The sequence below is a fragment of the Paroedura picta genome, chromosome 2 (genome assembly GCF_049243985.1).
Source record: "Paroedura picta isolate Pp20150507F chromosome 2, Ppicta_v3.0, whole genome shotgun sequence".
Taxonomy (NCBI): domain Eukaryota; kingdom Metazoa; phylum Chordata; class Lepidosauria; order Squamata; family Gekkonidae; genus Paroedura; species Paroedura picta.
The window spans coordinates 106910621-106931290 of NC_135370.1; the positions used below are offsets into that span (position 1 = coordinate 106910621).

At 43.6% G+C, this 20670-nt stretch overlaps 1 protein-coding gene and 1 long non-coding RNA gene across 7 annotated transcripts in view; one reads left to right on the plus strand and one right to left on the minus strand.

Annotated features, from left to right (window-relative positions):
* LUZP2 (leucine zipper protein 2) overlaps positions 1-20670 on the minus strand; it is a 500598-nt gene that overhangs the window by 159797 nt on the left and 320131 nt on the right. The gene's annotated exons all lie outside the window — the stretch shown is intronic.
* On the plus strand, positions 960-11506 carry LOC143828771 (uncharacterized). Its single transcript, XR_013227867.1, has 3 exons — positions 960-1106; positions 3168-3303; positions 11275-11506. It is a non-coding gene; the product is annotated as an uncharacterized LOC143828771 (long non-coding RNA).

Consider the following 20670-nt stretch of genomic DNA (forward strand, 5'->3'; position numbering starts at 1 on the left):
GTATCTGCATGCTATTTATGTAACATTGTCACAGATGGCAGTTGTTGTGCGTGAGGGAAGATCCATTGAGGGGAGACCAAGATCTGCATGCTGGTTTCCCCCATTGCTGGGCCTCCATAACAGGCAAGCCACAATGGCACCCCCAAGTGGGAATGCCCGAGTGGCCTCCATTCCTGGGAAGCAGGCAGGAATCTATAGAGGCCAATGCTCATGTGGCTTCCCCTATAATTTGCCACACACCAAGGTGACAGCAGGAAGGTAGGAGCTGGGTTTCAAGTAATGATGAAGTACCTTAATTGAAGAAGAAGAAGAGTTGGTTCTTATATGCCACTTTTCTCTACCTGAAGGAATCTCAAAGCGGCTTACAGTTACCTTCCCTTTCCTCTCCCCGCAACAGACACCCTGTGAGGTGGATGAGGCTGAGAAAGCCCTGATATCACTGCAAGGTCACCCAGCTGGTTGCATGTGGGGGAGTGCAGAATCAAACCCGGATTACCAGATTAGAAGTCCGCGCTCCTAACCACTACACCAAACTGGAGCTTGGCGCAGGGGCTTCCTTGCAGTCAGCTGGCCGCAAGAGAGCAGGCTCTGCCCATGCTTCACCAATGCTTCTTGCCAGGGATGATGTGTCATGGAATAAAGGTGTGGCCTGATTACTACCAAAAGATGTTGTGAGCATCCTCCTTAGGGTCTCCAATAATGTTAAATGTGTGTGTGGGGGGGGCATTTTCCCTCTCTTATTTAGCATCCCCCCCCCCTTTGACTTCTAATTAAGGTACAAGCTCCAGTCTGAAAAAGTGGAGTAACTTTGATTAAAAACTGAGATGGCTTTAATATTCTTTCCAAGTAATAAAGCTGCAGAGTCACCCTTGCCCATCTATGAGAAACTGTGGAACCAGTGATCAAAGTAGAAGCTTGCTGACAGCATGATGAATTATGATGTCATCTTTACTTATTAAAGCTATACTCAACAAACCTCACCAGATGACAAGTTTAATTTATCAAGGGCACTCATGGGAACCTGTTGTGAGAAGCCAAAGAACCTGTTGTTTATTGTTTGAGCACTTTTTGGATGTTACTAAGATCTGACCACAGTGCACTGACAGGTATCGTTTTGCATCTTGATTAATATTGATGATATTCCCACTTCTGTAGTTTATGAAGCACACTGAACCTTTGGGGCAAACAGAATGACTGAACAAACAGTTATCAGATTTTGTTTATAGTAACTATGCTTGTACTAAAATATCTGAGTACACTGCACTGGCTATTTCATTATATTTTCTTTATTTCAGCCTTTTTATTCACAAATTTGCCTCTCTGTCCGCAAGATTCCAGGTTGGTAATGTTTTTGTTTGTTTGTTTGTTTGTTTATTTATATACTGCCCTCCCCGGAGGCTCAGGGCGGTTTACATTGAACTTATGAACCATACACGAAACAATTTGCATTAATAATCAAACAATAATATTAACAACAGTGGTTATAACAATTAAATAATACAACAAATAAAGTTGTAACAGCACACAATACAATATAACAGCACAACAGTGCAACAGTGCAATGTCACAACAGGTCCAGAGTTAATAAATAAAATAATGAATTCTACCAAGCAAATTAGTGCACTATATTAATGCAGACCATTTAGCAATGTTCCAAACAGGGTAAACCATTTACCTGGAATGGAAAATTGTGACATTTTACCCTTGACTGATCCTTTTGTCGGTTCAAATTCCTAGCAGGACCCATGCCATCATGATCACATATGAAGATAGCCTTTTACTGGTTTATAAAAAGAGGCCTTCTGGATCAGACCAGTGGTCCATCTAGTCCAGCATACAGTTTCACACAGTGGCCAACCAGTTACCCTGGAGGATCAAACGAATAGGACAAGGCTGCCTCCTCCTAGCACTGGTATTCAGAAAACTATTGCCTATATAAGCAGTGGCTTCCTTCACTCACTGTGGCTAGTAACTATTAACAAATCTTTGCTTAATGAAGCTTTCCTTCATGATTTTTTCTAACTCCCTTTTAAAGTCATATATGTTTGCGGCCATCATCACTCCCACCAGCAGTGAATTGCATACTTCAGTTACTGGTTACGTAAATAAGTGTTCCATTTTGTCTGTCTTGAACTTATTTTCCAACAATTACAGTGGGCACTCCTGAGATCTAGTATTATGGGAAAGAGAGAAAAAACTCTGCCTATCAATGTTCTCCACCCATCATGATATATATAATGTGCAGGGTACATCCAATGATGTGCCAGCCCTGTGGGCCACTCATAGGAGCTAGCATGCCATCAGGAAGCAGCACAGAGACTCTGATTAGCCCTCACTGTGAGGACAGCCCCCCCCCCAAACACACTGAGGCCCAAACACACTGAGGCTCTCTGCACCCCTTAGCCATGGTGTCTCATTGCTCCTGCTGCTAAATGTGGCAGGCTCCTATGTCACCTCTTGCACTGTTCTCTGGCCTCCCAGCCTCTTCAGGAGTGTCAGCAGCTTCTGCTGTAGGGTCTCACACTCCTCTCCTGACTCCCAGATTCCATGTGGGGCCACAAGTCCATTGTTCTCCTGCCTTCTGTGGCAGCCAGCAGGATGTTGGCCATGCACTGTGCCCTGGCCCTGCTGTGTCAGCTGCCCTCCTGACTTTTAGGGTGAGGTGGGGGCTGCTGGCTCCCTGCTTGCTTTTAACATGGGCTTCACTGCCACTGCCTCAATCCCACTCTTGCCACTCTCTCCACACTCCTGTGGCGAGTGCTGGTAGAGGGGCGGTAAGTGCCGGCTCTTAGAAAGCAGGCTTTGCCCCCTAGTAATTTTATAAAACTCTATAATGCCTCTCCTTAGGCTCTTTTTCCCCTAGACTGAAATGTCACAGAGTCTCCATCCTTTCTCTGTAAGAGTGATGCTTCCTTTCTATAGGGGGCTCTGCACTGCACATGTTCCAGGGGGCATGAATTTTCTCTCTCTTAGAGCTGTCTCTACAGAACAGTTCTTTCAGAGCGTTCAGCCTCACCTACCTATTGTGGGGAGAGGAAGGGAAAGGTGTTTGCAAGCTACTTTGGGAATTCTTCAGTGAAAGGTGGGGTATAAAATAACAGCTATTTTATTCTTTTTTAAAGGAGTAACAGAAATGTCTCTACATAAACACAATTTTTTTTATTCAGGTGCCCAAAGAATGGTGATGTTCTGATTTAATCATAACTGCAGTAGCCTACAGAAACACTGTGCCATGGAGCCATCAGAGTGAAATGAAGTTCATGTGATCCAGTATTATGATCAGCCAACCTACAGGAACATGGGGTAAGTAGCCTTTTGGTACAACCAGGGATCACACTAAATAAATAGAAGAAGCAAGTATCAAATGATTTCCCACATTCCGTTTCTCTGCTGTTCTGAAGTTTTACTATGTCCTCCATTTACTGCTCCTTCTGGTTTAACTAGGAGTACCACAAGTTAATTCTTGAATTCAAATCTATGCAGTTTGCTGCAGCTTTCAATTGTTTAGGTTCATTTGTATGTTCCCCACTTTGCCAATAAGCAAGTATGCATTGATAAAAGAGTATAATTACATATCAGTTATGAGGAAAACTAGCTTTTACCTCTGAACTGGCTCAGAAGAAACCTATTCAGAACACAATAGAATAATACTAGAATAAAGAAGCAGCATGTGGTAAGCCTTTCCTGAACTGTACCAATTCAGCTGGAGAATGGCCTGTAAAGACAAATAGTGCTGGTTAAACTCCATGCAGCCTCATCATCATAGTCACTAGCTTGTGGTGAATATTACTTGCACTCCCCTCTCCATAAGGTTTCTGTTGAGTGCTCACAAAGAAACTCAAAATCTAGTATAAAAACCGACAATCTTCCTCAACTCTCCATCAATCCCTTCACCTCCACCCTTCCCTCTTCACGTCCCTGGCAACTCACAGTCCCATTATGCACAGGGGAATAACGCACATTCGGGGTGGAATGGCGGCGACTAAAATCACCGATAATGCACGGAGCGGGTTGCAACCGGCCACATGCCGCCGAAAAAGCTGCGTTAGCGAAATGCGGAAGAAAGCGCAGCTTCCGGGTGACCAGAGTGCAACCAGAAGCGGCACTGGGATCTTCATGTGCATAATTGGTTACTCTGGGTTTTGCCGCTGTCGCGCCCCGTCCCGTGCATAACCGGTGTGCTTCACATCTTCCCCCTCCGCGTTTTCCATGTGACCCGAAATTGCTGTTTCGGCGGCCATGCATAATGGGCCTAAGTGAGATTCAACAGGGCTTGAGTTTACATTACATAACCACTCCCCCCCCAGGCTAGAATGCCTTGGAAAACAATATGCAAACTCATATATTTTCATAGTACACCCACTGTTTACAAGGATGTAAAATTTGCATGTGGAAAAGAATTTAAACCCTCCATGAAACCCTCCACCTCCCTTTTAGGCTGAAAAGGGACCATCCAGAATGGTCTTCAATATCTAGTCTCTGGAACTGGCCACATCATTTATAAATACATTTATAAATACAACAGGATTATTAGTAGTAGTATTTTTAAATATTATTATTAAATCATCATCATAATAAATTTGTATACCAGCCTTCCCCACAAATAGGCTTGGGGCAGTTCACAATTTAAAATATTGATAAAACATCAATAAAACCATAATATAAATCATGAACAGTACTTATGCTTACCCCCCCCCCCCCGATCATTCCTCTATCCATCAATATACACTGTCAGGTTGGTCAGTCATTGGAGGGGGTGGGGAAGAGAGTATGATAAAAAAGAAGGGGGGGAATGGGAAACAGAACATGGAGACCCAACTGGATTTTTGGATCTCCATGATCTCAACCATAGCCCTAGTAGATGCATGCTGTTTTTCAGGCCCTGTGGAACCTTGATAGCTAGTATATGCATTAAAATGTTGACATTTTTATCCACTTTACTCAGACTTAAAATGGTATCGGTTTCATGTCTGAATGCGAGCAACTACCACTCAAGGCAATGGGAGTAGGAATCAGAGGAAAATTTTACTTTCCCATGTCTTAAAAATGTTTTAAATTGCAATCAAAGATGTGTGATATTATTCTTGCTTGAGCGTGCAATGTTTGTTTATGCAAGGAGAATCACGTTCTCTTTTGGAACGTTATTTCCTGCAATCAATGCCAATCGAGACAGTTTACGTGTTGTCTGGCAGTGTTATTTGTTTTGGGCAAGATAAATTTGAGTCTGCTTTCTTTTAATGAATAGAGCACATCAAACTAGGCTGAGCCCATCTTCAGGACATTTTGGTATGGGATTCATTTTCCCTCCTGTAAACAAAACAGCATTGTGCTTCTCAAGCCAGTGACAAGGCTGATTGCCAGAATGAGCTATTTCACATTTCTTATTAAATGATGGCTGTTTACAAAGATTTGAGGGCACAGGAAAAGCCAGTGGAGGACAAATAAATATCAATAAACATTGCACTGCTTTTTAGCATCCCGAGTATTTTGAGGAAAGTATTTTGCAGCAGGGGGCGGATTAGGCTTAATATAATACAAAATAGTGAGTCTTCTTTAATCCATGTTCTGCATTTCACTTGTACTACAAACAGGTTCCTAGCTGCAATGTAAACAATGACAACAATAACAACAACAGCTTTTGGGCAGACAATGGTGTGTTGCTGGATATCAACTGGCAACTGGCAGGAGATGGGAAAAGGGGAGAGATGTATGGTGTGGGAGTATTCGGCACCCCTGGTGCAATGGCCCCACTTCCAGCATGATGTAGACAAACTGGATCATGTCCAGAGGAGGGCAACAAAGATAGTGAGGGGTTTGGAGACCAAGACATATGAAGAAAAGTTGGGGGAGCTTGGTCTGTTTAGCCTGGAGAAGAGACAACAAAGAAGGGAACTGATAACCATCTTCAAGTATTTTAAAGGGTGCCATGTAGAGAATGGAGGAGAGTTGTTCTCTCTTGCCCCGGTGGGATGGACCAGAACCAATAGGATGAAATTGGTTCAAAAGAAATTCCTTCTAAACATCACTAAGAAGTTCCTGACAGAGCGGTTTCTCGGTGGAACAGACTTCCTCGAGAGGCGATGGGTTCTCCATCTTTAGAAATTTTTAAACAGAGGTTCGATAGCCATCTGACAGAGAGGCTGATTCTGTGAAGGTTCAAAGAGGTGGCAGGTTACAATGGGTGAGCGATAGGGTTGCGAGTGCCCCGCAAAGTGCAGGGGGTTGGACTAGATGGCCCATGATTTCCCTTCCAACTCTATTATTCTATGATTTTTTAAAATTATTCTATGGTCAAAGTATAATGTCATCATGCTGGGAGTGATGGTCTAGCATTTGTCCCCAAGTAAATAGTTTAATGATACAAATGCTCATGCATCACCAACATGGATGATAGATGTCATTTGGAGGGTGATAGCATGCACCTCAGGGTTCTGCATGACCTGGAAAATGGCACAATTCCACATGGCTTATGGTTGAGGCCAGAACAAGTAAATGAAATCACATGGGCCTCCCTTTTTCCCTCTCCAGAACAAAATCCCACCACTGAACACACGGAAAGGTAGTGGGGAAATGGAACATTACAGTGTATTTATTGTATTTTAAACTGAATTTTAAAATGAGCAAGGTTTTAATGGGGATTTTCATGGGGTTTAATTGTGGGTTAGGAACTAAGTCTTAGGAACTTCAGCACTTGCCAGCAGCACAGCTGAGTCCAGTTATCTTCCAGACTATTAACATGTGCCCTGGGAGAATTGTCTTGCTGGTCCCCTTGTTGTTCCTCTATATATTTATGAAACAGCCTAGGGGGTGGGAGGTGTCCGGCTGTCCAAGTTGGAATAGGGCCAATACACAACCTGTACAGCCAGCCTTGCCCTGATTGGCCCTGCCCCTGCAGCTCCTGCCCTCCACCCCTGGACTCAAGCCTCTTTGTTCTCAGATGCCTCAGTGCCTGGATGCCTCAGGTAAGGGGAGAGGCCCTGGGCAAAGGGTTGTGGTGGAGGGCCTCCTAACGAGGGCTTCTTGGCCTGCTGGGCTGGGCCTGCTGATGAGGGCCTCCTGGCCTGTTGATTGCTCTTTAAGGACTGCTAAGGAGCTGACTAGCTGATTGCTTAGGAGCTCTGTCCTGGCCATGCTTATGAGCTGTCCAGCCCCCATCTGCCCCACGATCTGGCTGCAAGCTGCGGCCCAAGGCCACCTTAAGCTGCTGGCCGGGGACCAGGGGAGGGGACCATTTCAAGGCCTATTCTTAGGAACGGGTTTTGAAACTAGTGCATGTATAATTATCCATTTCTGTTTAGATCTGTGGTGGAACAGTTGTTCTTTGTCCTGCAAGTCCTATTCAACACCCTAACGCTCCAATGTTTTCCCGACAACTGGAGAGGCTTTTCTTTCTCTTTTGGGTAACCCACTGCCACAACCTGACTTTTGTAAGGAATTGTCTGCTGGAAGATCAGTGTTCCCAACTTGCCCAACTTGCCTTCCCAGATCTGAGGCCTTTCCTCTATGTCATCTGCTGCCCAGTACCTGTTCACCACAAAAACAGTTTACTGCCTTGTGCACCTCTGGAGGAATAATTGCTTGGCAACTACCCCTTCTCCTGATGTTCCTTTTACATCACTATGTCCAAGATGGTGGAGGCTTATATGATACAGATAGCTACTACCAGCATTGAAAATTATAAAGTATTTATTAAAAAGAAAATGTTTACAAGGAATCATGAGCTGATTTTGAACAATAATGATAACCGGATTTTAAAAAAACCTAGTAGAAAAGGGGAAAATTTCATATCATTTTAATTGAAAAGGGGATCAGAGAAATCTTAGCATTGCCATGTTTTACATGAAAACAGGCAAATTCTCTCCCCTTATATGCCTGTCACAAAAGCAGATGTTAAATAGTTGTAAAACAAATGCCAAAACAGAAACCAGCAAAATCAGGAACTTTGCCAAAGAAATCAAGCAGGAAGAAAATTAATTTCCCAACCATGCAAGAAATCCAAGTGGCATATTCATATATTCTTATTCCATAAATTTTCAGTACATTTTGCAACCCCTCCCTCCCTTCATTTTTGCATATCTTATATCACATCAGCTATAAGGAAGCATATCAGATCAGCAATAAGCAAGCCCTTCTTCCTAATTATTCTATCAGCGTAGGTAGCATTTCTGATTAAAATGAAGCAATGCACTTAAACTGAGAATCCCATTTTACAGTATTTGATTCTACGTTTTAAAGTAATGGCCTTGAGTTCTGCTGCATTGTCTGTTGAGGAAGCCCTGTGATTTTTATTCATAATGGGAGGAAGAAGTTACAGAACTATTTCCTAGATTCACTTTAAATGTGTGCACGCACACACACAACACCAGAGCACCTTTTTAGATACATGCCAGCCTGCAGCACCATCTTCCCATTTATTTGAGAAATGGTGCAGAAGTATTCTACTTTTGCAGGCTGCAGACTGGGCTTTAAAAGTCCATTACTGTGAACTGACACCACTACTGATGACAAACTGATAAAAATGAAATGAGAAGCACCCTGAAGCCATATATGTAAATTATAGAAATCTAAATATCAAATACATTGTTGAATTTCTAGCTTCCAAAAAATACACTGCTGCATTGAACAAGTAAGGAAGGAGGCCCGACATCACTATTTAGGTTCCTATCTATAAAAATAGGCTGTAGAACATGACATTCAATTCAACCTGGTCAGTAAACCTTTGTATAGTAATACTGAAGTACTTTGTCTTAAACATACCTCAGCACAAGGCAATGGAACTTGTAATCAAGCACACAAAACCTGCTTAAAATACCTGACCCCAGAAAAGTCAAATTGGCCTCAACCAGAGCCAGGGCTTTGTCAGCCCTGGTGCTGGCCTGGTGGAAAAGTCTCCCAAGTGAGATCAGGACCCTGCAGGACCTAAAACAGATCTGCAGGGCCTGCAAGACAGAGCTGTTTCAAGAGAAATGCAGAAGAAACTGACGAAGGTGTAGCAACAAAGTGCATCAATCACACAATGTGCATACAGTCAAAACGAGTCCCTGGGTGGATACCTCATTTTTGAAGGACTTCTTCAATTACTATGTATACATAAATAAAAATAAACTCATTAATACATTATATACAAAAGCTCAAAGACCATAACTTATATAGCAGCATACCTTATAGGAACTAATTTTTTCCTTTTCAATAATTTATAAGACTTCTTCACATCCATGTCTGCAAAATACATGACAATGCATAATTAACATATATTCTAGCTCCCTATCAGAAACAGTCCAAAAAGTATTCAAAAGACTCAACAAAAGCTCACCTACAATATATCGCCTCAACACAAAGGTTCCATTTTCAAATTGACCTCGGGATGTAGTGGTCCTAGCCTAAAATAGTCCCAATGATCCTAACTCCTTTCTCATAGTTAAACAAAGCCAGCAATGAGTCAGCATTTTTTCTTAAAGTAGCTCTGCAATAATGAATGAAACCATCACATCATGCAAACTAATTGGTTTACCAAAAACACTACAAATCATAGTTGCTATTAAACACCAACGTGACAGTGTATCCAATTAAAATAAAAGTTGTGCTTCGCAATACAATAGATGCTTAGGAATGTCAATCATGCCCAGTCACATGTTCCAGACCCCAAAAATGAAAGTGGTCCAATAACTTTTTCATTTTAGTGCATCACCACCAGAGCTTCAGTGATCTCATTCTTAAGCCTGGAAATGTGCTCGAATATTTTCACTTTTAAAGGGTGGGTTGTCTTGCCAATATATATAAACAATTGTATCCACATTTTATGATATAAGTGACATTTTCCATATTATACTTGATGAGACTTTTAATGAAAAGAACAAAAACAAAATTGGTTTTGAGGTGTTCAAAATTATTTCCTGCCAATATGTATTTACAGGCTGTACATGAGCCATATTTAAAGCAACCGGTTGGTAAAACAGAAGGTAAAGAAATATTTTGGGAGGTGTAATGAGATATCTTGCCCATTTAAATGCAAATATGGGACTGCTGACCCAAGCTCAGAGTATCAGTGTGGCCTAGGGGAGGACCCAGGTGATCTCATGGTCAGCCAACTGGAAAGGAAATCCCAGCAGCCTGACACATCTGCCGAGCCTTTGGCCCCATGGGAAACAGCTCCCACAATTTAAGCTGTTGGGACCAACCAAGGGGAGGAAACCTTGAATTGAGGGAACCCTGTGGCACTGATTTGTTCCCTCCAGCCACCCCACAATGTGAGCCTATCAGCCTTCCCAGCCAGGTTGGCAATGTGGCTAAGCAATCACACAGTCTCTTAAGGAGGCCCCAATGTTTTTATACCCTTCCTTAGAAGTAGTCAGTGACTACTTGGAAGCATTTTTATGGAGAGATGGATTTCTACTAGTAGAATACAACTTCCTTTACTCCCACTCTATCCCGCAATGTCCCCTAAGATGTTGATTCTGAAGGATAGGGGAGCACCATTTGCACGGCATTTGAGCCTACAGTAATAGAAGGAAGCAATATTGCTTCAGTGGAAATCCATTCTCTAGTCTAGTGGATTCAGACGAATAGCTGCAGAACACACCATTTGCTCCTTGTCACCTTTTTCTCACTTTAAGTAAGCTAAATTAATGCCAACAACTACATTCTCTTAATGCTGTGTACATTTATTCTGATGAAATAGTCATTGGTATTCCACGCCAGGAATTAGTCCTCACTTACCACTTGTTCGGTGGCGGGTGAAATTCCTGGTTCCGCTTGATATTAAGGCCAGGCTGTCCCAGGAGTGGCCTGACTCAAGCCCTCCATTGCCCACAGCAAGGAAGCACAGATATATCCACATTCTCTTTTTGCCCCAAAAGGCAACGGGGACTATGTTGGAGCATGCCCATGCAGCAGGAGAAGACTCAGGCCATCTTGGCCCAGCTCCTCCCTGACTACAGAGTCCTGGCAGGGACAAAAAAATGTTCCAGGTAGCTTGCCTGGGTCATTTTTTTATTTTTAAGAACATGGTATTACAGTGTACTGCTGAAGGATGTTCTTAATATATATATTTTTAAGAGTTCATCCCCCCCCCCCACACACACACAGTGTGGGAGAACCTTGCCAAGCTCCCATGCAGGAGCACAAATTCAGGGCAGATGAGGTGCACCAGGCCTAATGCTCCCTCATGCAAGAACAGGAAAAGGTGGGGCAATCTGCTCCGACTCAACCAGCAGGTTGAATCCCAGAGCGACAGCGTCAGTGTGATAAATATCTCTGTGTACTTTTCTTTTGCAGAAAGTTTTAAAAACAATGAATTGCTCCAATCAAACTGACCTGGCTAATACCAAATGAAGAAGTAGTGAAAAAACTCTTGGAAGATCTACAACAATCTTACAGTTTAAGTTTAACTGGTATAAACTTTCATGTGCAAGCACACTTCATCAAATACTGGTTCTTTTGCTTCAAACCAATGTAGCTACATATCTGAATCAATTTTACAATGCATTAAAAATTTGTTTGCAGTAAATCATTGGTTAATCATTTCCACAGTATAGGTAATATACTTTAAAGGAGAAGAAAGATTATTGGTGTATATCAGTCTTGTCTAAGCTCCTTCATCTGAATTTCCCTGAACACAATTGTCTTTTCCTGCCCATCTTCTATCCTAAATACTTTTGTTCTATATACTAAATGGACAGCAGCCAGACTTAAGGTCCCAGTGCTCTAATCCAACATTCCTAGATCATATAAAATTGTGTTTGTCTACACAGATAATTAGAAACAAAAATTAATTTCACTGAACTGGTCTAAATCTCATAAAGTTTCAGTGGTTCTGTAATTTCCAGATTTCAGATGCCTTAACTTGTTTCCTATTGAAGCACCAAGACACCAGTCCTATAGACATGACAAATGGTTTCTTTTTTGGAACAGGTAATTTTCTAGGTTGTAACTTGTCATCACACTAGGGAAAAACTGTTTACACAAGAAAGGTTACTTTTCCATGCGATGAAAAATGCATTGCTTGGGAAGAGTTTCCTGTTCTTACACCACTGCTTAGTACATTCTAGGCAAGCCGGGAGAAATAGAAAAAACAGATGAAATGCTTGAATGACAAGTCATATTAATTTTTCTACAGATGAGTACCCAGTTTTCTAATTCATATAAAATAACCCTTGAGGAAGAAGAATTCAAACAATATTGTGAGAATACAGTAACAGTACAGATGTAAGCAGAGTTTCTCCCTTTTAAGTACATTAATGTCAATGGGCTTAAATGGGTGAAATTTTGCCTAGGATTGCACCATGTATATATTCTATTAAAATTGCCAAAGGAGACATTCATACTAGATTCTGCTGCAATTCAGTTTGCCCTGGCATTACTAACTACCTTGTCACAGGTACCCGTTCAGTTAATTAGGAGGGGGCAGTAGGCTGTTTTACTCTGCAGCACCCTTTCACCTTCGGCATTTTTGCTCTGGTTGACCTACTGACCGTCTCAAAGGCAGCATAGGATTAGCTGGCCATTGTAGGTTCCAAGCAGGATTTTTTTTGGGGGGGGGGGAGGCAGGGGGAAAGAAGTTGCCAGACTGGCTCAATGTGAAGTCTTTTCTATACCTGCTCCATGTTGTCTTTGTGATTGGAATGATCTGGTATACTTTGCCTGATTTTCTGTAGGAAGAGTATTTTCTCCATAAATAATAGTAAATTCATGCTCCATAGGAAAAGTGAAAAACTGAAGGGTTTAGTGATCTACCAAGAGAGAAAGTTGGAAAAACTGTACCATATTATATCCATTAAAGTCCTGCTTAAAAATGGATATGAAAATAGCTATTTTAAAAACTGTCACAATGTATACATAAATTAATGCAACAAAAATTCAGGCAATCATTGCAGATATGCCAGGGAGAGTTATTGCTCTACTTTCCCAGTGCTATGACCTCAGTTCATATGGGGACTCTCTAAATGCAGCTACTTTACAAGTGGCTAAATTACCAAAGATCTGATCTTGTATCTCAATGTCACATTTATTTGTTTGTTTGTTTATATCCTGCCACTCCCATACAATGGCTCGTGGTAGGTCACAAAGTCCACATTAAAAAAACAATTAAAAGGACAAACAAATACAATACAGAAAAAGCACAGCAAACAAGGCAATAAATAACTATCCCTGCACCCAAAAGACTGATACAGCAACTATCGGGGACAGAGAGGGCCTAGCTGGCAACAACCCAGGTGTGAACACCAGACCTGGGAGGGATGGGCATGTTCTTCCTCACTGCCCTGGCCTCACCCAAAGACCTGGTGGAAGAGCTCTGTTTTGCAGGTGCTACAGAATGCAGAACGCTCCTGCAGGGCCTGCAGCTCACCTGGGAGCTCATTCTACCAGGTCGGGGCCGGGACCAAAAAGGCCCTGGCCATGCTCGAGTCCAGGTGTGCCTCTCTAGGGCTGGGAATCACCAACAAATCAGTAACTGCAGAGTGCAAAGCCTTGTGCGGGGCATAGGGTGACAAGCAGTCCCTCAGATATGTGGGGCCCAGACCGCATAAGGCCTTGAAGGTCAAAACCAAAACCTTGAACCTGATCCGAACAACAACTGGCAACCAATGCAGCTGCCTCAGCACAGGCTGGATATGGGCCCTCCAAGATGTTCCTGTGAGGACCCTAGCATATATATTCTGCACATGTAATTCTGGCCTCATAATCGTTAGTTATACAGCTGATTAAAGTAGAGATTGCAGGGAGAAATATCAACAACCTCAGATATACAGATGATACCACTCTAATGGTAGAAACTGAAGAGGAACTAAAGAGCCTGTTGATGCAGGTGAAGGAGGAAAGTGCAAAAGTTGGCTTGAAACTCAACATCAAGAAAACGAAGATTATGGCATCCGGCCCTCTCTATTCCTGGCAAATCAATGGGGAAGAAATGGAGATAGTGACAGATTTTATTTTCCTGGGCTCCAAGATAACTGCAGATGGGGACTGCAGCAAAGAAATTAAAAGACGCTTGCTCCTGGGGAGGAAAGCTATGGCAAATCTAGACAGCATCCTAAAAAGCAGAGACATCACCCTGCCAACAAAAGTGTGTCTAGTCAAGACTATGGTATTTCCAGTTGTAATGTATGGCTGTTAAAGATGGACCATAAGGAAGGCCGAGCATCAAAGAATTGAGGCTTTTGAACTCTGGTGCTGGAGAAGACTCTTGTGAGTCACTTGGACTGCAAGGCGAACAAACCGGTCAGTCCTAGAGGAGATCAGCCCTGACTGCTCCTTAGAAGGCCAGCTCCTGAAGATGAAACTCAAATACTTTGGCCACCTCATGAGAAGGAAGGACTCCCTGGAGAAGAGCCTAATGCTGGGAGCGATTGAGGGCAAAAGAAGGGGACGACAGAGAATGAGGTGGCTGAATGGAGTCACTGAAGAAGTGGGTGCAAACTTAAATGGACTCCGGGGAATGGTAGAGGACAGGAAGGCCTGGAGGATCATTGTCCATGGGGTTGTGATGGGTTGGACATGACTTCACACCTAACAACAACAAAACCATTATGAGAATCATGACAGGTACTCAGTGCGTGGTATAAGGTGTTAATGTCATTGAATAGAATCCTATCAAATATATAAATGAAAAGTTACTCAGAATGTTTACCACAGTCACTCTAAATTCACAAACAAGACATTTATCTAAAGTAATAGAAGAACAAGTATTGCAGATGAAGACTTGATATGGATTCTTGTCCTACCAATGTCTAGATTTTGTTGTGAGTGCAGAAAGGGATGTCTGTTAAAAACTATTAGTAGGAAGCTGAGGATTTCAAGATGAACATGGTCATCAGCCAAATGTATATTGATCAAACTTCTCCATTTACAAGTGAGGGCAGTTCCCAATTTAATTTTCTCTGAGTTAAAATTAGTTCCCAGCATTGTGCTGAGCAGCTGTGCACATAGTCACATTTTGTGCTACAGGGCAAGGCCATGACTGAGTAATACATTACTAATAAATTACAGCTGTGGCTTCTTTTGCCTTGTGCATTTGAGCTCCTAGAGAACAGGCATGTATTCGTTGGGGTCATGGTCAAGTCAGTAAATTGACCTGTTTGTCAAGCAGAGGACCTCCTTTTTCCAGACTCAATCAAAAATACTGCCTGCTTATTGTGCCTGTACAACACAACCAACAGCAGCATTGATCTGTTGAGTGATTGCAAATTTAGCTTGGCTCATGGGCAGACACTAAAGGCATACAGACACATCTAAATATAAATACAGTATTTTCTGGCATATAAGACTACTTTCCCCCCCTGAAAAACATGCCTTTGTAAGTGGGGGGGGGGTCGTCCTATACGCCGGGTTCACTTCGTTGGGATAGACATAGCTGCCCATAGTGGCCCATAGTACTGTAATGTAATGTAACAAACTCTATATTTTGAGTGGAAATGTTGGGGGGTCGTCTTATACGCCCAGTCGTCTTATACGCCGGCAAATACAGTAATTACTCAGTAATCTCAAATGGATCCCCCCTTTTTTTATTTGTGCTTTTTAAAATACTGGAAGTATTTAGCAGCAATGGGTACAGACTGATGCAAATCACAGAAACAGATAGCTTCTGAATTTCTTCAAATATGTCCAAACAGATCTGTGAACAGTATTCAAACCAACCCAGTGAGCATGAACACAGCTGAAATAGGTGGGGTACGTCCCCTGCTACAGTGGATAACTCCCAATCTGCACCTCCTGTTTTTATCAGAACTATCCATGCTTACTAAGTCCCACCAAATTGAATGGGGCATATTTCCTAGGAAAAATTCTAAAGATTGGAGCATAGTCCCAAAACTGGAAGCTTTGTTACAAGACAAAAAGCAGCAAAGACTTAGCTGCAGCTGCCATTGATGCAGCAGAAGAGCGGGCAATGGGAAGACACGCTGGGGGGAAGTTCTGTGGCAGCAGGAAGGGCAGGCACTGCATGAGAGTGTTGCACACACAGCATTTGGTGCTTGGGCATGGGCCGCCTTAAAAGGCACCACGTGGAGGAGCCCAGCCTCTCTCGCCAGGCTCGCGGCATGAGCAGCTTCCCTCTCACCCACCCTGTTTTGTTGGCTGTTGAATTATGTCAACAGTTTGGTGTAGTGGTTAGGAGTGCGGACTTTTAATCTGGCATGCTGGGTTCGATTCTGCGCTCCCCCACATGCATCCAGCTGGGTGATCTTGGGCTCGCCACAGCACTGATAAAACTGTTCTGACCGAGCAGGAATATCAGGGCTCTCTCAGCCTCACCCACCCCACAGGGTGTCTGTTGTGGGGAGAGGAATGGGAAGGCGACTTTATGCCGCTTTGAGCCTCCTTTGGGTAGGGAAAAGCAGCATATAAGAACCAACTCTTCTTCTTCTTCTTCTTCTTCTGTATGGCCACTGGATTATATGTTTATATTGCATTTTGTCACAGCTAGTGGTTTTGGCATGGGATGGAGCCTGTTTGGGGGGAGTTCATTCTGCGCATTGGACTCCCCAGGTTGGGGACCTCCCTACGACGTGGCAGGTCTGCGAGCAGGGCTGACCCGGCTGGGGAGGCTTGGGGCTCATAGGACCAGGTAGTCTGGGGTGGGGCCAAGAAGGAGGTAGACGCCTCTCTTTGGCATCCCAGGGCTTACAGTGCCAGGTGGTCTGGGGCAGGGCCAAGGAAAGTGTGCACTTCCTCTTGGCACCCCAGGTGGACACTTCCCTATGATGGGAATCCAGCGGCAAGGGGACCCGCGTTCCCAGCGGGGGAAGCGGGTGGGACCCAGGGGGCTGCTGGCTCTTCCTGGGGGTGGGATCCCAGCAGCAAGGATCTGTGTTCCCAATGAGGATTTGGATGGGCTCCAGGGCACTGCTGGGGTCCGGGTTCTTGTGGTCTTATTTATTTATTTATTTATTTATTTATTTATTTATTTATTTATTTATTTAGATTTATATACCGCCCTCCCCGAAGGCTTATGACTGCAAGTCAGGCTCCCTCTCCCATGCTGTGCCAACACTCCTGTGGAGTAATAATAAAGCTGTGGCCATGTTTAAACCAATGGAAATGTGTGCGTGTCTTTGAGCCCAAAATGCCCTCCTGCAAGTCAATGAGGAATATATTGTTTTAAAACTAAGGTCTTTGATACGGGTACACAGAACTGTTGAAGGATTTGTATTTAAACTAAATATAACAAAAATGAGGCATCACACTTTAAAGTTGTATAGCTTTTCCATGCCCTTGATACTATTGGGCCAAATGAAGGTGCTCAGGATTTGTCAAATGGATACTGCTTCCTCCAGAGCAAAATCATATGCTTCCCTTTTCTACCAATTCCTTATTAATCCTTTCATAGACATGTTGGGCAGATTTTATTTTAAGCAAAAGATTCCTTTCCCCCCATGTTGCCACAGAAGCCGAGGAAGCTGCCATCACAATAGGGCTTCTCCTCACTAGGCAAACCTCTGGGGTTCTTTCCTTGCCTCAGTGCTTTAGCTTGCACTCCAGATGTCATCCATTATTGATAGCATTCTCTCAACTGTGGCAGGCCTATTGGTGAAAAGCACTTCAAACAAATATGGCCAGAAGGAATGTGTTGAGTCTACCTAAGATTATGGTAGGTGGGGAGGAGAGTGTCATTTGTTTTCAGAATTCTCACTTAAGTTTATAAGTCATTTTGAAAAGATCACAAAACAGGAACTCCCACATAACTGTGGGAGTGTGATATTGAGTGTGATATTTGTTCCCATTGATTTCCCAGCAGACCAATACACCCCACATACACAAAATCATGGATTAAATCCTCAGCAATCCTATTACCAAGTGCATCACAAATGGTCCCCTATGTATCTTTAAAGATAAAGGCAAATTTACACTTCTTCAATTAGTATATATTGCAAACCCTTCAAGGGTTCATTTCAACTATCCAATTGAGGATCTAAAAATTTGGGATGGGCATGAACCAGGCCAAATTTTGGTCAAATCAGGACTTGAGACATGACAATTGGCATGCATGTAGTCTCTCAATAAATCTCTGTGCTTGGAAAAATCAAACTAACCCACATCCTGCTTTGGAGAAATTGTTACAGACTCGAGGGACCACTAGGTCTCCAGGTCAATTCAGCACCCCAACCCACTGCCCCCACTTAGGTGCTTTTCCTTTTCATGTGGTATCTCCTGATGAGAAACATGAATAGCTTAGAGGGTTTTTTTGTTTTGTTTTGTTTGGGTTTTTTTGTTTTGGGTGCTCAGACAACTGAGAGCACGTGGAGAGAGCTACTGGGGAGAGGTGCTGCTGACCAGGTGAGGCTATTGTTCTGCCTGGGTGAGGTGATTGCTGGGTAATTGTTGGGAGGATTAAAAAGGGCTGCTCCTCACCAGAGGCAGAGCTCAGACAACTGAGAGCACATGGAGAGAGCTACTGGGGAGAGTTGCTGCTGACCAGGTGAGGCTATTGTGCTGCCTGGGTGAGGTGATTGCTGGGTAATTGTTGGGAGGATTAAAAAGGGCTGCTCCTCACCAGAGGCAGAGCTCAGACAACTGAGAGCACGTGGAGAGAGCTACTGGGGAGAGTTGCTGCTGACCAGTACTTCCACTGCCTAGTCATTCCAGTGGACCTCCAGGACACTCATCCCATCATCTGCAGTGAATGTGACGTGATTGCCTTCCTCCCAGAAGACAAGATGGACTACAGCTGCCCCAAGTGTAAGCTGGTAAGACTTTTGGAGGAAAAGATTAGGGGATTAGAAAACAGAATTTTTACTCTGACCCAAAGTAAGAAAGGGGAGGAGTTCATAGTCCAGAGCTCTGCAACTTGGAATAAAGAGAATACAACCAGTCCTGAAGAGGATAAGGAGATTGACCACAATAGGGAGCCTCTGCAGGCAGTTCGGAAAAAGACTGAACGGTGAAGGGCGAGACAGTTCTCGGGGCCTTTGGAGCTCCAGAATAGATTTCAGGCCCTTGCAGAGGAGGTGCAAGGGTCAACAAGGGAAGAGGTCCCAAAACAAACTCTAAGACAAAGGAAAGAGGCCACGGGGACAGAAGGAAATGGAGAAGAAAAAAAAAAGGAGAGTACTGGTAATTGGAGACTCCCTGCTAAGAGGAATGGATTGCCATGTGGCTGGGCCCGACCCCGTAACCCGAGAGGTGTGTTGCTTGCCAGGGGCAAAAATTAAAGATGTTTCAGAAAGGCTGCCCAAACTCCTCAAATCTATGGATCACTACCCATTTGTGATGGTCCATGTGGGAACGAATGACATGTCCCTGAATACCATCGCTCCTATTTAAAAAGACTATCAAGATCTGGGGCGGAAGCTCAAGCAAATGGGGGCACAAGTGGTATTCTCTTCAATCTTGCCTGTCAAGGGAAGAGGAATGCGTCAGGAGAGGAAGATAATGGAGGTGAATCACTGGCTGCATAGTTGGTGCCGACAGGAGAGATTTGGTTTCTGGGACCATGGGATAGGCTTTCTTGAGGAAGGTCTACTAGCACCTGATGGACTGCACTTATCAAAACTGGGGAAGAATGTGTTTGGCAGGAACCTGGGGAGATTCATCAGGAGAGCTTTAAACTAAAGCCACTAGGGGAAGGAGATGATCAACATAGGGAGTGTATGGAAGGAAAACGATCGGAGGCAGCCCAACCGGCAAGGCCAGCTCATAGGGAACCAAAAGTAAAAGGATTCAGATGTCTTTATACTAACGCCCGAAGCATGGGCAATAAAAAGGAAGAGCTGGAACTTCTCATGCTGATGGAAAGGTATGATCTAGTAGGCATCACAGAAACTTGGTGGAATGATTCTCATGACTGGAATGTAATGGTGGATGGATATGAACTGTTCAGAAAAAACAGAATAGATCGAAGAGGTGGAGGAGTGGCACTGTATGTGAGGAAAGGGCTTACCTGTCAGGAAATTCTAGTGAAGGAGAGCATATCTACAGTGGAAAGCATCTGGGTGAAAATAAGCGAGGGGAAAACAAACAGTGTGGTAGTTGGTGTCTGCTACCGACCGCCTGACCAACGAGAGTATGTGGATGCTGCACTTTGTGAGCAGCTTGAGACAATATCCAAGCGGCAGGACCTTGTCATCATGGGTGACTTCAATTTCCCAGATGTGTGCTGGGAAATAAACTCTGCAAAGCATCCTCAGTCATGTAACTTTCTGACCTGCCTGGCTGACAATTTCATTTATCAAATGGTAGATGAACCCACAAGAGGTTCAGCCATACTGGACTTAATACTGACCAACAGGCAAGAGTTGGTGGATGAGGTGAAGGAGGTGAGGACCCTAGGGGGAAGTGACCATGTCCTCATAGAATTCCTTTTGAGATGGGGAGCCAAGGAAGCTTGTAGCCAGACGCGGATGTTGGATTTTCGTAGGGCAAACTTTAATAAACTCAGAGACATGATGAGTGTCATACCATGGACGACAATGCTGGAAGGGAAGGGAGCATGTGAAGGGTGGGCGCTACTCAAATAGGAGCTATTGCATGCTCAATCAATGACTATCCCAGAAAGATGAAAACACTGCAGGAGCTCTAAGAAGCCTATTTGGATGAACAGAGAACTTCAAGAGGAACTAAGAAAGAAAAGGAAAATGTTCAGGAAATGGAGGGAAGGACAGAGCTCTAAAGAAGAGTACCTACAGGTTACTAGGCACTGTAGATCAATCATAAGAAAGGCCAAAGCTGAAGGTGAGC